Source organism: Jatropha curcas, chromosome 3, assembly GCF_041381405.1.
Source record: "Jatropha curcas cultivar XTBG-Jc1 chromosome 3, XTBG_Jcur_1.0, whole genome shotgun sequence".
Taxonomy (NCBI): Eukaryota; Viridiplantae; Streptophyta; class Magnoliopsida; order Malpighiales; family Euphorbiaceae; genus Jatropha; species Jatropha curcas.
This window is the reverse complement of record NC_143153.1, coordinates 21,478,462-21,495,656: the sequence shown is the minus strand read 5'-3', so window position 1 is coordinate 21,495,656 and position 17,195 is coordinate 21,478,462.

The window sequence follows — 17,195 nt, the reverse complement described above, 5'->3', positions numbered from 1 at the left end:
ATTGATTGTCTTAATATAGATTTGAATATTGTACTAAATGTCAGTGTTTGATCTGAAAATTTACATTGATGTCATTTACATTATTTAATTGCTATTGTATCCTTTAATTTTTGTTAGGCCGTTACAAAACAGAATATTTCGATGTTTCATTCTTTTCAATATTTTCTTTTTTCTTGTGTTTCTTTTTTTTTTTTTTTCATTTTTTCTCCTTTTGCCATTAATAGAATAATCTTTTTTAGTCTTTGAAACTTATTCGGCCGCCATTATATTTTCTTTTCTTTTTACTCTTCCACACTTGCGTTATTTTGATTCACAAGTTTTATTGATTTCTTTTCTTAATTATGTTTTTTAGCTATCGTTTCTCATTCTAAATAATGGTTTTTATTTTTTATTCTATTATTTTTCTTTTGCAATTTTATTTTTGTATAAGCGTATCAGCAACTTAATGCTCACTGGAAAATTGTTACTATTATGAATATTGTTTATACTTTGAAGAGACAAGGTAGGACTCTTAATTTTGTTTGAATTGATACTGTTATAGTGTATATATATATACACACACACACACTGTATTTATTTAGTTTGATCCAAAGTATTAATTGGCGTGCGCGTATGTATATATACATTCTGTATTTAATTGGTTTTACATATGTATATATATCGTATATATTTTGTATATAGTATATACCCTGTATATACCATATATATATATATATATATATCATATTTACCGTTGTGGTCGTCGTCATTGCTATCATCGATTGCCGTTTTCTTTTGTCTCTTATGCCCTTTTTAGTTTTATTAGGACACTACAAATAGAATACTTCAGTGTTTTCTTTTTTTAACATCTCAATTAGAGATGATCGGTTCAATATTTTGTCCTAAAGGAGGGTTGTGACTCCTAAAAGTACTCTTACCAATGTAAGAGTCTTTTCTCAAAAATTCCTTTTCAAATAAAGGCGCTTCTTTGAAGGTGAAACAAGTTTAACAAAAGAAAGCTATTTTCATAAATTAAAATTAATCTAAGCTCATTCCTTACGTCTCAACGATGCATCTCCACTAGCACAATTACAGATCTCCCGAGCTAACTAAAAGACAATAAGGATAAAAAAGGAGGCCTTGAGGGGATTTGGTTTGCAACTCAGTTTTAGAGACTCGAGCCTGCCTGCTTATCCCTTGGAATGAGAATCAAGACAGTAGTTCTACCCATTGTAAATAAGGGTTGATTGATTTTAATTGAAAAATAGGTTTATTGAAGACCTTATTTATCATGCTTTTAGGCACTAGATTATTGTTTTGTAAAAAATATCTTAGCATGGATTGCTGGATGTGGTTAAAAGAAGGCTCTTTGGAGCCATTCTTTTCTTTTAGAAGAAGAGAAGACTATATGTAAAAAGGTAACGCAATTAGAACTTACCTAAGCCTATGGGCGAGACCGACTAGGTAGACTAAATTGCTGGCTGGCTCAGACTCTTGCTTTCCTTCTTCTATGGAGGATTGGTTAGGATCTTTCTAGTTTGTAGCTTCAGCTTCACTTAGATTTCTAAGGTTGAAACTTAAGCCAAGTGAGGTCTAGGATGCCAATAAGGACCTAGACCTATAGAGGACTTTTAGTGAGGGCTTGGTGAGCCAAAGAGGCTTCAAGACGAAGGAAGGAAAAGCTAAGAATTTAGACTAAAGAATACGATTAGGGGAAAGTGAGCCGGAGGAATATCGATCGCTCACTTAGAACACTTAAGAAGAGTGGAGGAGATGAGAAGAGAGCTAGAAAGCCAAAGGAACAACTAAGGCCTCTAGAATTTACTTTGGTGTTTTGAACTATATTTTAGATATGCTTATATAAGAATTGAGGCCTAGGGGAGTGTGTGTAACACCCTCTTTCCGCTCCCATGGGACTTGGCAAGGACTGTCAGATTTTCTGCCAGAGGCACATACTAACTTACTCACTTTACTTAAAACCCATTATTTAATCCTATCTTTAAAAGAGGTTGGTTTACAAAGACATTAAAGCAAGAAGCAGAAGACTCAATATTAAATTTTCTAAAATCAAATCAAGTTTTAAGACTAACAAAATTATATTTCAAAATAAATGATATGTAAGCCCATCAATCAAACTCATAAAATAGTATAGGAAAAATCCTGTAGCAAGACTACAAAGAGCTTCCTCATCTTTAAAAATATAACTTATTTCAAAATATACTGTAACACCCACCGACCAATTCTGGAGAACTAGACAGCGGATGCTACATTCGGTGCCGGAGCACCATCTTATGTCACTTATTAAAGTTAGATCACAAATTAGAAGTGGTTAGATTTTCATAGGGAGGCAAGTAAACAAAATAAATAAAATAATATTTAAGGAAATTCCTACGAAAATTTCGCAAGACTTTCCCCTGAAAATTAACTTGCCACACAAAGAAAATATACACACTTCCAATTTTCTCCAAACCCCAAAACTCTAATTCAACACAACATGCCACAAGCACTTCTAAATATCTATCAATATACTTAGGTTCCATCACATTCTTTTCAAGGAAGATATAATCATCATACACCAAAAATATAATCATTATAATTATTATACACTAGAAATCTAATAAGATGTTATTTTATAAACTTATTATATACAACCTCCATAACACAATATTGTATATACATGCCTAAAATCACCATTTACAAAATATCCTACCCAAAATGTTATATCTACTCTGATGCTACTCATCTGGTCTTGAAAAAAACATCCTCCGCTCCTAACTTGCGCGTGATAAAAATCAATGCACTGAATGGAAGACTCAGTGGTGTTAAATAACCAACAAGTAAAATAACAAGAATAACCAAGGCAAGTCTCGCAAGTGCTAATTTAATTAAAACACTTTGAAAGCAATAAGAAGATTATAAATACAAATATGTCTTCATTCGTTTATAGCAAAAATAAAATTTCATTCTTTAGTTAAGGCTCATACTAATACAGAATGAACATAAGCAGATTTGATCGTGGCCTATGTTAGCGCCACCCCCATCACACAATCGTGGCCTATGAAAGCGTCACCCCCTTCACACAATTAAGCGCGTCAGCCTATTTATAAGGGCTGATAACCCTAGCATATGATCATAGCTTCAAATAATAAAATCAATCTCATCATACCACATTTCAATCATGCATAGTAGAGCCCAAATCAAAATCATTCTTTCACAAAGAACTTTATAACTTACTCAAAATTCTTAATCAAAACACTTCATTACTTAATACCCATCATTTCAAAATTTCTCAAATTAAAACTTACAAAAATTACCACATTCTTTTTAAGATAGTATATATTTAATATAGAATAAAAGTACATAAATCAAGAAATTTTTGGCATTTTCATAAACTTGACCTTTGCTGGGTTTTTAAACCATAACTTGAGTTATGGGTCTCCAAATTGAATGAAATCAGATTCATTAGAAAGCTAAGACAAAATTATACAAATGTTATGAAGGGACTATAGCCCAGATCAATCGGTAAGATAGAAAAAAAAGCTAGGAACATAGACCAACAAATCAGACCTAATTCAGCAGAACCAAGTCCAATGTTTATTGCATTCCTACTTAACCAAACACTCAAATTAACCAATCCAGAATGAGAGAAGTCTCAAGACACAGGGAAACAACTTTTATGAAGAACTCAGAACCTAATCTTATTATTATAGTGGTCAAAATGGGCACTCAATTCAGTGATGCATGTGGCTCGACACAACAAAGTCAGTTTGGGTGTTTCAGCTATAAGTTGAGCTATGTATCTCCAACTTGGACACAAGAGGATGGGTTGGACAGCTAAGAGGTAGAGCTACACTTTTATGAAGAACATAAGACATTATTTTATCATTTTAGTGGTCAAAATTGACAATCATTTCGGATATACAGGTAAGACACCATAACAGAACCAGTTTTGGTATTTAAATCATAAGTTGAGCTACAAGTATTGGAATTAGACATAAGGATATGTTTTGGAAAGCTCAGAAATAGAGCTACAACTTTCATGATGAAAGTTAGAAATAGATGGGAAGTATAAAGGGGTCAAAAATGATTTCCAATCCCACTTAAGAACATATAACATTAAAATTCATCAATTTAACCAAAACATACAAAGTTCCCAAATACATTCAAAAACCTAACCATGTAAAAACAACTTAAATAAGTGAAAGGGGAAAGAGAATATGATTGCACTAACCTTATTAACAAGCTTGAATAAGATTGGAAAGCCTTACTCCTTGGCTTTCTCTTTACCTTTTGAGGATGGTTCTCCAACCTCTTCAAAGTATGAGAAATCAACATTAAAAGCAAAAATTGACAAAAGAAATAGTTGGAGCATGATTTAATGCATCAATAACATGTCTAAACCATGAATTCTACTTATTAATTCACAAAACTCAAAAACCACAACTTACTTGCTTCAATGGTAACTTCAATTCTCTTTGCTTTTAATCACTAATCTCAACTTCTACTACTTAATTCTTAAGAATTAAGTACTATTCCATGGTTTAATTAGGTAGCTTGGTGGTAATTTGGAGGTAAGAAAATGAAGAAAATTGAAGGAAGAGGAAGAAGATGAACATGGCATTGGAGAAGGAGAAGAGAAGAAAAAGAAAATTAACTTTAAGGTGACAAAGTCAAATTTTACTTCCTAATTTAATGCCAAATGTGTGGCTAAGATCAAATCCTAAGTAATCTCATCCAATGGCTCTAAATATTTCTCAAATAATTCTCTTCTACTTATGATTTCACTCCACCAATTAATTAAATTAACTCCACTAAAATAATTCCTCATTTATTTCTTAATATACCACACTAGAAATAATATTCATTTACTACATAAACTCTCCAATAATATTCATGAAATATTTTCTACCCGCCTAAATCATGCAAACATGCTCCAAAAATAGTAAATAAAATATTAAATATGCATAGTAATTTTTTCGGACTAAAATAATACCAAGTCCCAGACCGATGGTATTATTCACAGACCGGTAAATCACTATTACCGATACTCACAGAAAATCAGACTATTACAGTTCTCCCCCCTTCAAAGAAATTCGTCCTCGAATTTTACCTGGTGTAAATAACTGAGGATGCTGCTGTCGCATGTCATCTTCTCTCTCCCATGTAGCTTCCTCGGTCTTGTGAGTTTTCCAAAGAACCTTTACTAGAGGAATTCTCTTGTTCCTTAATTCGTTAATCTCTCTAGCAAGTATCCTCACCGGTTCCTCCTCATAAGTCAAATCTGGCTCTATGGTAACAGACTCAACTGCTATCACATGCGATGGGTCAGATCGATACCTCCTCAACATAGATACGTGGAAGACATTATGTATTCTATCCAGGTCCGGTGGTAAAGCTAGTCTATAGGCCAACGGACCCATACGCTCAATGTTCTCATATGGACCAATGAACCTAGGACTAAGCTTACCCTTTCTTCCAAATCTTAATACCTTCTTCCATGGAGATACCTTAAGGAAAACCTTATCACCCACTGCATACTCTATATCCCTCCTCTTCAAGTCTGAATAGGACTTCTGACGATTTGAAGCTGCTTTCAATCTATCTTTGATAATTCTGACCCTATTCTCTGTGTCTCGAATCAAATTTGGACCTGTAATCTTACCCTCACTCAACTCTGACCAACATAGTGGAGTCCTACATTTCCTACCATATAGTGCTTCAAAGGGAGCCATCTGAATGCTCGACTGATAACTGTTATTAGAGGCGAATTCCGCAAGTCGGATGTACTTCTCCCAACTACCCTCAAACTCAATGATGCAAGCTCTCAACATATCCTCTAAAATCTGAATAACCCGCTCTGACTGACCATCTGTCTGAGGATGAAAAGCTGTACTGAAATGCAGTCTAGTACCCAAAGCCTCATGTAACTTCTTCCAGAACCTCGAAGTACTCTATCAGAGATAATGGAAGAAGGAACTCCATGCAATCTCACAATCTCATCAATGTAGAGTTCCGCGTATTGCTCCATCGTATAGTTGGTCCTAACTGGAAGAAAATGTGCTGACTTCGTCAATCTGTCAATTATGACCCAAATAGCATCTTTCTTCCTAGGTGTAGTAGGCAACCCAATCACAAAATCCATGGTAATCCCATCCCATTTCCACTTCGGAATAGAGATAGGGTGTAGTAAACCTGATGGGACCTGATGCTCTACTTTAACCTGCTGATAGGTTAAGCATCTCGATACAAAATCCGCAATGTCCCTTTTTATAGTCGGCCACCAATACTGCACTCTTAAATCCCGATACATCTTATTACTACCTGGGTGCATAGAATACGGACTACTATTGGCCTCCTCTAGGATACTCCTCCTCAAAGTTGAGATCTTAGGTACACAGATCCGATCCCCAAAGTATAAGTAGTCATCTTTAATCTCAAATCTCTTCTTCTTACCCTCTCTGACTAGGCCTTTCCACAAGGTGATAGTCTCATCACCCTGTTGTGCATCTCTAATCTGCTGCAGTAGGCTAGGTTTTACCATAAGCTCTGCTACACGAGCACCATCTCTAGTCACAAATAAGCATGCATTCACAGCACGAAGAGCAACTAATGCCTTCCTACTGAGTGCATCTGCCACTACATTAGCTCTACCCAGGTGGTAATCAATGGTGAAATCATAGTCCTTAAGTAGCTCTAACCATCTACACTGCCTCAGGTTAAGCTCTCTTTGCGTAAGCAGATACTTAAGGCTCTTATGATCCATATACAAATGGCATTTCTCACCATACAAGTAATGTCTCCAAATCTTCAAGGCAAACACAATAGCAGCTAACTCCAAATCATGGGTAGGGTAGTTCTTCTCATGTGGCTTAAGCTGTCGGGAAGCATAAGCAATCACCTTGCCCTCCTGCATAAGCACACAACCCAAACCATTATGCGAAGCATCACTATAAACATCATATGGTATGCCTGGAGCTGGCTGTGTCAAAACTGGAGCCTCAATAAGCATCGCCTTAAGCTTCTCAAAGCTACTCTAGCATCTATCAGTCCACTCAAAATGGACATCCTTATAGAGAAGTCTAGTCAAAGGGGCTGCAATAAGAGAAAACCCCTTGACAAACCTCCTGTAATATCCAGCCAAACCTAAGAAACTGCAAATCTCTGTGACATTCGTAGGTGGCTTCCAATCAAGCACTGCCTCAATCTTCTTCGGGTCCACCCGAATACCCTCTGCAGAAACAACATGCCCTAAGAAAGTAATCTCAGTCAACCAAAATTCACACTTACTGAGCTTGGCATACAACTGTTGGTCTCTCAAGGTCTGCAGAACTGTTCGTAGGTGGTGATCATGATCCTCTCTAGTCGGAGAGTACACCAAAATATCATCAATAAAAACCACCACGAACTGATCCAAATAAGGATGGAAGATTCGGTTCATCAGGTCCATAAACACTACTAGGGCATTAGTCAACCCAAATGGCATCACTAAAACTCATAGTGACCATATCGAGTCCTGAAAGCAGTCTTAGGTACATCTGACTCTCTAACTCTCAACTGATGATATCCTGATCACAAATCAATCTTCGAAAACACAGTGGCCCCTCTCAATTGATTAAACAAATCGTCTATTCGAGGTAATGGATAACGATTCTTCAGTGTCACCTTATTAAACTACCTATAATCAATGCACAATCTCAAAGTACCATCCTTCTTCTTCATAAATAATACTGGAGCACCCCAAGGAGATACACTAGGTCGAATGAAACCCTTACCGAGCAACTCTTGAATCTGAATCTTCAACTCTCTCAACTCAGTAGGAGCCATCCGATATGGAGCAATGGATATCGGTGTAGTACCCAGCACAACCTCGATACTAAACTCAACCTCTCTCGCAGGAGGCAAACCAGACAAATCCTCGGGAAATACATCTGGAAAGTCACACACCGTCGAAATCTCATGGACACTGGGAGATCTCCGCTCAGGCTTAAGTACACAGGCCAAGAACGCCTCATAGCCATGCTGTATCATTCTCCTAGCGGTATTGGCTGAAATAACATTAGAGAGGTAATCCCTCCTCTCCCCCACAACTACAATCTCCTCTTCAGACGGAGTCTGAAGCGTAATCCTCTTACATCTACAATCAACAATGACCCCATGTCTAGTAAGCCAATCCATACCCAATATCACATCGTACTCCCGAAAAGGCAACTCTATCAAATCAACCATAAATACATACTCATGAATGACTAAAGGGCAATCTCTATACACTCGATCAACTACTACACTCTGACCCAAAGGGCTAGTAACCTCAACGCTGTGCTCTAATGTATCAGCATGCATACTACCCAGTCTACCCACATGTATGCATATGTATGAATGCGTGGAGCCCGAATCAATCAATGCAAGTACAAAAGTGTCAAAGATGGAGAAGGTACCTGTAATGACATCCGGCGCATCCAGCTGCTCCCTGGTCCTGATGGCATAAGCCCTCGCCTATGCTCTAGCCTCTGGTCTCTCCACAGTCTCAGAAATTGGTCTCTCACTCCTAATACCATATCCCTCACTACGGCCTCTACCTCTGCCTCTCTGAACATAGGGAGCTGGCCTCCCAACTTGGTGAGCTGGACGATTCACGGTCATAGGACAATCCTTGATCATATGCTCAGTGGATCCACATCTAAAGCAAGCTCTCGTAGCTCCCCAACACACCCCAACATGTCTCCTGCCACACTGAATGCAAGTTGGTAGACCTGGCCATGCAGCACCTCCGCCACTAGCAACAGATGTAGCCGAAGGAGCTGATCTCGTAAATATACCCCGACCAACTGTTTGGCCCGGTCTGACCCCCATCTGCGGTCTACCTCTAAATCTCTTGCTACTAGACTGGACCCCTGAAGTCTGTCCAGATGTAGCACTCTGCAATCTCTTATACTGACTGCTCTGCTGGGTCCTCTGACCTCTAGCCTGTCTCTCATTTTGAATAATCTCAAGCTCTGAAGTAGCCTTCACCAAACAAGCTAATGTGGTGTGGGGCTGGGATGTCAAGTGCATCCTATACTCATCCAGTAACCCCTTTTGGAACCGCTTACACCTATCTGCCTCAGCAGGGACCAACTTTGAAGCATACCTACTCAACCGCAAAAACTCCAGCTCATACTCGGAGACAGTCATCCGTCCCTGCCTAGGCTCAAGGAACTCTACTGTCCTCTGATCCGTGTATAGCTCCCCCACATACTTCTCCCGAAACTCAGAGAGAAAGAAATCCCAAGTAACATCCTCGGCTCTCGTTGTCTTAACCATAGCTCCCACCATAGGTAAGCCTCTTCCTTCAGTAAGGAAACAGTACAGATCAATCTATCTGGAGGAGTACACTGCATCTGGTCCAAGATCCTCTCTGTAGCTCGAAGCTAGAATTCTGCTGTAGAAGGATCATCATCCCTCTGACCCATAAAATCCTCAACACGATACTTCCTCAATCTCTCTACCAGGGAATGGACTGGAACAGGGGCTGGTGCGACTGGAGCCTAGGGAACAACTCCCGCAGCCTGCCTCAATGCAGCTACCAACTGCTGTACCAAATCACACTGATTAGGCCCCGCAGTAGCTTGCCCTATAGCCGAGGCACGCTCTGCATCGGAACCCAGAATGCCACCAGCGACACCACTGGCTGGCATACCACCCTCTAACATAGCACCCTCTAGAGGGGCATAACTGTCCACCTCCTCATCCGGCAGGTGCTGAGACATCACTAAAGACCTACAAAGACCAATAGATTTGCATCAGAGAGAAATTCCCAAAACAGACTAATATGGCATGTAGTTAACTTAAATCACTTACATTATTACTCCAAATCGGATAAACTCTCATACCAAATCATATATCCTAGAATCGTCTAAATATATGCTCTGATACCAAAAAATGTAACACCCACCGGCCAATCCCCAAGAACCAGACGGCGGATGCCACATTCGGTGCCAGAGCACCATCTTATGTCACTTATTAAAGCTAGATCACAAATCAGAAGTGGTTAGATTTTCAAACGGAGGCAAGTAATTCCCTTTTTTTTTAAACAAAAAAAATAAAATAAAATTTAAGGAAATTCCTACGAAAATTTCGCAAGACTTTCCCCTAAAAATTAACTTGCCACACAAAGAAAATATACACACTTCCAATTTTCTCCAAACCCCAAAACTCCAATTCAACACAACATGCCACAAGCACTTCTAAATATCCATCAATATACTTAGGTTCCATCACATTCTTTTCAAGGAAGATATAATCATCATACACCAAAAATATAATCATTATAATCATTATACACTAGAAATCTAATAAGATGTTATTTTATAAACTTATTATATACAACCTCTATAACACAATATTGTATATACATGCCAAAAGTCACCATTTACAAAATATCCTACCCAAAATGTTATATCTACTCTAATGCTACTCATCTGGTCTTGAAAAAAACATCCTCCTCTCCTAACTTGCGCGTGATAAAAATCAACGCACTGAGTGGAAGACTCAGTGGTGCTAAATAACCAACAAGTAATATAACAAGAATAGCCAAGGCAAGTCTCGCAAGTGCTAAGTTAATTAAAACACTTTGAAAGCAATAAGAAGATTATAAATACAAATATATTGTGGGTCCCGTATGTGTATGGCACAACCCAAGAGAGGGGGTGAATTGGGTTTTCTAAAAATAGATATAAATTTTAGAACAAAATATAGAATTCTAAGTGCAGCAGAAAAATACAGAACTCGTGAGAATAGATTATGAATTAGAATCACCTCACAATGTTCTATTCATAAAAGATAGAAAGTCTGTGCAAAGTGCAGCTATTGATTAGAACTGCTTCACAATGACTTATTCAATATTAGAACTTCTTTATGAAGGAAAGCTATTGAAATTAGAACTTCCTCATAAAGTTTAGAAAATCATATAAGACTGTGTGAGAGACAGTTATTGAATTTAGAACTGCTTCACAAAGCCTTAATTAAGTATCAGAACTACTTTATGATGGAAAGCTATTGTAATTAGAACTTTCTCATAAAGTTTAGAAAATTAATTAGAAACCCAAGCAGTGAAGTATAATGTGAATAGAAGAACAGTTAAAACTTGGTATATTCACTTATCAGAATTCCAGAGTTTTAATATTCAGAGAAGATAAGACTTATTCCAGTTTTTAGAACATCTGAATCATTAACAATTTTAGCATTTTTAAAATATAAACAGAAGTGTAATAAAAGCAGTATCAAGCAAAATTCAGAAATTAAAAGATCAACACAGTGATTTATAGTGGTTCGGCACTAACTCGCCTACATCCACTCCCCAAGGCTCATCTTGAGATCCTCAACTATGTTATCTCTTTTCAAGGGTAAGAGAAAAACCAACAGTACAAGGCAATAGATCAACACCTAGATCTACCCTTTTATCCCACTAGATTTGCCAAAGGTTCTAGTTAACCTCAACCCTTTATGTTTTTGGTAGAGTACAGAAACTCAATTCAAGACATTAGAATCTCACACAAGGAGAAGGTCGCTTGATAACCTCTTTCACAATAGCTTCTCACCTAAGCTATTACACAAAAGTTTTATCAAATAAAAACCTGTCTACTATAGATTATAGAATCTAAATAGACAGAAAGAAATGCACATATAAGCACAAGAAAAACAGTTTATCAGATTAGAGAATCGTTTAGAACACAGAACCGTTTTTCAAAAGTAGTTAATCAAAATTCTTTTCTCTTTAAAGATAAAAACGTGAAGTATAAAGATGAAAAGAAAAATGGGGGTAGAGAGTAAGTTTTGAGAGAAAAAGATTTGATCAATGAGAGAATGCTCTTAAAACGAAAACTCTTACTTCACCCACGTTCAAACAGTGAAACACTCCTTTATATAGAGAGATATGAAGCTCTCGCTTTTGGAAAGAGAATATTCCATTTTGAAATCAGAATATTTGCTTTCCTTATTTAGAAGATACGAAAATCTTTGTTACCAAAAATTTATTTTATCCTTTTTGGTAAGAGAATAAAAAACGATTTTACTTTCCTTAAACAAAAAGATTTTTGGTAGTATTTTTATTTGGAAAATATTTTTCGAATAAGACACTACTTACTAAAAACGAGAAGATACAATCTTTCTTCGTTTTAGGTAAGAAAATAAGTTGAAATTCTTTAGATATTCAAAAGATATTTTCAAAAAGTAAAGTGTATGATTTATTACCAAAAACATTAGAGACGTAGTCTCTTTAGTTTTAGGAAATTAAATCATTTCGATTTTAAAGAATATTTTTCGAAAACAAATAAAAGAATTTATTTTTGAAAAATCTAATTTCCAAAAAATACTTTTGTTGAAAGAAAAGTTAATTTATGTGCTCATATATGAATTTTCTCTCTATCCTACAAAGTATCCTAAATACCTAACCACTAAGGTCTTCGGATTATCTTCACACACTATGGATTTTGTAGGACTTGCCTTGTACGATTTCTTTCCATAAGAATTCTGCATAAAATATTATTAGCACAAATAACATAATTTAAATTTATTTGTTTTGTTTTAATCATCAAAATCCGAGATTAGAAATTAACCCTTGAGCCAACAATCTCCCCCTTTTTGATGATGACAAAACCAATAAATTTAACAACCATAAAAGCATGTGCTCCCCCTGAATTTTATGCATATAAGTTCTAATCATGCCAAATGATCTTAATATAAAGCAAATTAGAACAAGGATTTTGCTCCCCCTGAATAGATGCAATAAAACTATTCTGTGAAAATTAGAACTAGGGAGACCTTTTAGAAACTGATTTTAGAACTAGCAAAAAATAGGCAAAATATTCTAAATTCTAATAATCAGAGCATAGATATTAGAACTAGCAAAGATAGACAAGATATTCTAAGTTCTAATAATCAGAACATATGGTCAGAGCAAAAGAATAGAAACTGATATTAGAAACAAAAGATCTTATGTCCAACCTGCAGAACAGTCGTTAGAATAAGAATCTAAGTTCTAAAAGCACTCAGCTTATCATACAAAATATATAGCTCACCAAAATAGACCATATTAGAAAACAATAAACATACAGATTAGAAAATATAAATACACAGATAAACACTAAGATATAAGTACTTTGGTTACCAAGTACGTACCTGTGAACCCCTCCCCAAACATCATAGCATATGAATGCATATGACTAAGGACAGAAATGCACGTGATGTGTGAGTCGCCACCTTGTTTAATTATTTTAGGGTAAACTAGGAAAAAACCCTAAGTGACTCCAATCTTAATTAACCTAATTACTAGATTAATTAACCCAATGTTAACGTATGGTCTACGAACCCGAGATGGATCCTGAGACTATGTCATGCTGATGAACTAACCTATGAATGAATGCTTTGCAGGGTGATTAATGTGATTTAGACCAATGAAATGTGATTTTGACTTACCGCTCGGGGTTAAATCCCAAACGTGCCTACGTACTTCCATTTGAATGGAAGATCAAAGTCGACGTAGTTCGATAGGCCTTCTTTGAAGGGCTTTGAATGGGTATGCTTCATGCATGAGTGTGTGTATGCTTTGTGCATTTTGTTTAGGCATTCTGCCTGAAAATTGATTTTTAGGCATTTGATGCCAAGAGTGTTGATTTAAGGCTTTTAGCCAAAGAGAATGATTTAGGCAATTTGATTGCCAAAATGATTGATTTTAGGCGATTGTCGCCAAAATGATTGATTTTAAGGCTTTTAGCCAAAAAGAGTGATTTAGGCAATTTGATTGCCAAAATGATTGATTTTAGGCGATTGTCGCCAAAATGATTGATTTTAAGGCTTTTAGCCAAAACATGTTGATTTAGGCAATTTATTGCCAATTTATTGCATCAATTTATTTGCCAAAAGCAATTGTTTGAAGGCTTTTAGCCAAAAATTGTGATTTAAGCGATTTGTCGCTAAAAAATGGTTAATCTTACTTATAGGCAATTTGTTTGCCAAAAGCGATTGATTAAACCATAGGCAATTTGTTGCCAAAAAAACGTGATTTATTAAGGTCTCTAGCCACAATTATTGATTAATTGGACTTTTAACTAGACTGTTCGAAATAGGCAAATACACCGTAGTTATTAATTAACTAGGTATTTTAAGCCAATATTGTCGGATTTAAGCTTATCACCACGATTATTGATTAACCCGGCGTTTAGCCTAAATTTGTTTAATTGAGGCAGTTTATTTGCCTAATTGTGATGTGAATGCATTTATGCAGTTGTAGAGTTATTAGGAGTAGAAAAGAAGCATGCATGAAGTGCTAAAATTAAATAGGCAGAGTTTAGTTCATGTACCTGATTTAATCGACGGCCACTTCTTAACTCCAGGTTAAGCTCCTCGTTAAGAGAATTTTAATTAATTTTAATTTAATTTAAGTGACCAATTATCACAACAAGAAAGCAATAAAAACTAAATTAAAAATACAGAAAAAGCAGTAAAAGAATCGCAAGGAGCGTAGGGGAGAAGGAGCGTCCGTCAACACAGACTCAGTGTCGAAAACAGAAGGCTCGGGGCCACTATTTATAGGCGAAAAATGGACTGTTTCGGCGGCTGGGCCGCCGGGGTTCAGCGGCTGGGTTCGGCGGCCGGGCCGCTGGGTTTAGGCGGCTGGGCCGCCGGAGCTTGGCAGCCTGGGCCGCCGCCAGTGAGGGTGACCGTAGCCGTCGGTGAGGGCGAGGGCCCAGGCCGTGAAGGGGGGGCCGCCGCCGCCGCAGCGGCCGGCGCACTTTCTAGTTTTACGCTCCGGAGGCTTTTCCGGGAGCTCCGTACCTCCAAAAAATATTCCGGTACCAGTTCCATGATCCTCGCGACGTCCCGGACGTTTTAAGTACCATATTGGTATACTTCCGGTAAATTTCCAAAATGGCTTCTGGTCCGGCCGAACTGTTTGCAGTCCGGGAAAACTGGCTTTTTGAGCCTCAAAATTTGAGTATTCACAGTACCAAAATATTCAAAGTACCACCAAAATACCTGCGTTCTCTCCCTTTTTGTCATCATACAAAAGGGTTAGACAAAATCAGAGCAAAATAAAGAAAAATAAACAAAATTCCAAAAACATAACCTACAAAGATAAAGCAAAATATATTGTTTAGAACACATAAAAACAAATGAGAAAGGCTTGGGGTCAGTTCTAAGCCTCTTAGAACTTCTCATATTCTGAGCTAGAGTAGTTTCAGAAGGGCTTTCTGGCCTTTTAGAAGCTGGATGCAGTGGAGGCTTTCTTCCATGAGTTCTATATTTTCCAACAGTGTGCTTGACCTTCTTTGGTTTCTCTGAGGTAGGAATGTAGGGTGTTCCTTTAACTTTTAGAGTAGCTAATTTCCTTTCATTCACATTCTTCATCCTTTCTGACAGCGTTTTTCACAAGTGTACGAAATCGCAACAAGTAGTATAGAGTAAGAAAGTATCGTATCCACAGGGATTGTTTATCAATTACCAAAATTATGTTAACCTATTATTATTTAGACGATGATAAAAGGAGTTCGCTGTAAAGTAAATAAAATTCAAAGTAAAAGAGATCAAACACAAAATTTAGGTGAAAAGAAATCAGGGGATTAAGCTACTAGGGAATTTGATTTCATTTAATTCTATCCAGCTTGTTCTATTAGTTCATTAATCAAGTTTAATTGTTCAAGTAGGAGAAAACAACCCTAAGGTTACTAACAAGCTCTCCCGATTTATTGTTAGCTATTCTAATCCAATTTAATCACCTATATTAATAGTGAAATTAAACATGAATCAGATCATTAGGTTTTATGGTTGTTTTATGAATTCACAACTTAATACTTTATTAACTTATGAAAGCCCCCCTTGAGTCAAACCATATAGTTTCCACATCAAGTTATTATTCTCAAGTAAATTATTACCTTATTCATATCAATAACCCTTCTCCCGAATGATGTTATTGAAATAATTCAATCCAAGGGAATTTTTCTGCCTGGAAGCCTTAAGCACAATAATAAGTTATAACAAGAACAAAGAAAAATAAATCTAATATTATAAGCTGGAATCGAATTAAATTACATCAAATCCCTAGTATAAAAGTTTAGCTAGACATAGTAATTAAATTAAACTCAATCACACTTGAATCATTCATCATATTTAAAGACAATAATAAAGAAAGAAACAAGATGAAAAGTTTAGAATAAAAACTGTATCACAACTATGTTGATGGCTTCCTTGAATCTTAGCACAATTATTTGAAGCTTGAAATCTTTGAGAAGAGAGAACTATGTAAAGAAGTGTACCAAGAACCCCCTCTGCTATGAATAGTTCTTCTCTTTATATAGAGCTCCTGAAGGCAAGTTTGACTCCTTCTAGGAAATAGAATCCTTATTTAGTGCAAAATCTTTTATAGGAGATCATGACTGTTTAGGTTCTTGATTTCTTCTTGATTAGGACTCCTTTTTCCCTAAGAATAGGTCCAGGTCTTGTTTAGTGTGTTTAGGAAACTCCCTGAAGTCGACCCATGTGAGAAAGAGCTTGATTTGCGTATTAAATTCACGCTGGTTCCGCCTGGGCAGCACGGGCGTGCTTCATGGCACGGGCTGGGCGTGCTGTAGTCTGGAGGTCTGGCTAGTGAAGCATGGGGCGTGCTAGGTAGCACGGGCTAGTGAAGTCCTGAGGCACGGGCGTGCTACAGAGCACAGGCAGGGCGTGCTTCTTTCTGCCTCTCAAAGGTGCTTTCTCGCGCCCGCGCATATGAATATCGCGCTCGCGTATTCTGCTGGCAAACTTTCTGCCTCTCAAAGGTGCTTTCTCGCGCCCGCGTATATGAATGTCGAGCTCGCGACTTCAGCTCGCGCCCGCGTATACGAATGTCGCGCTCGCGACTTTTCTTTGCAAATCTTCTGACTCTCTTTTCTAATTGTCGCGCTCGCGCTTGTGAATGTCGCGCTCGCGACTTTGGGCGTGCCACTTAGCACGGCTAGGGCGTGCTAGAAGTCAAGTGCCTTGTGATATAGAGCTCTTTTCTGCGCCAAATTCCTGTAATTTTCTCTTAGATCAAGCGGATTAAAATTCAAGGAAGCTTTTGAACACAATTATACTAAAAGTGATTTAAAAATCAAATTAAAGCAATAAAAACTTGCTAAAATTCTAATAAAAACTATATTAAAACACTATAAAATTAACACCTATCAAAATTCCCCAAACTTAAACCATTGCTTGTCCTC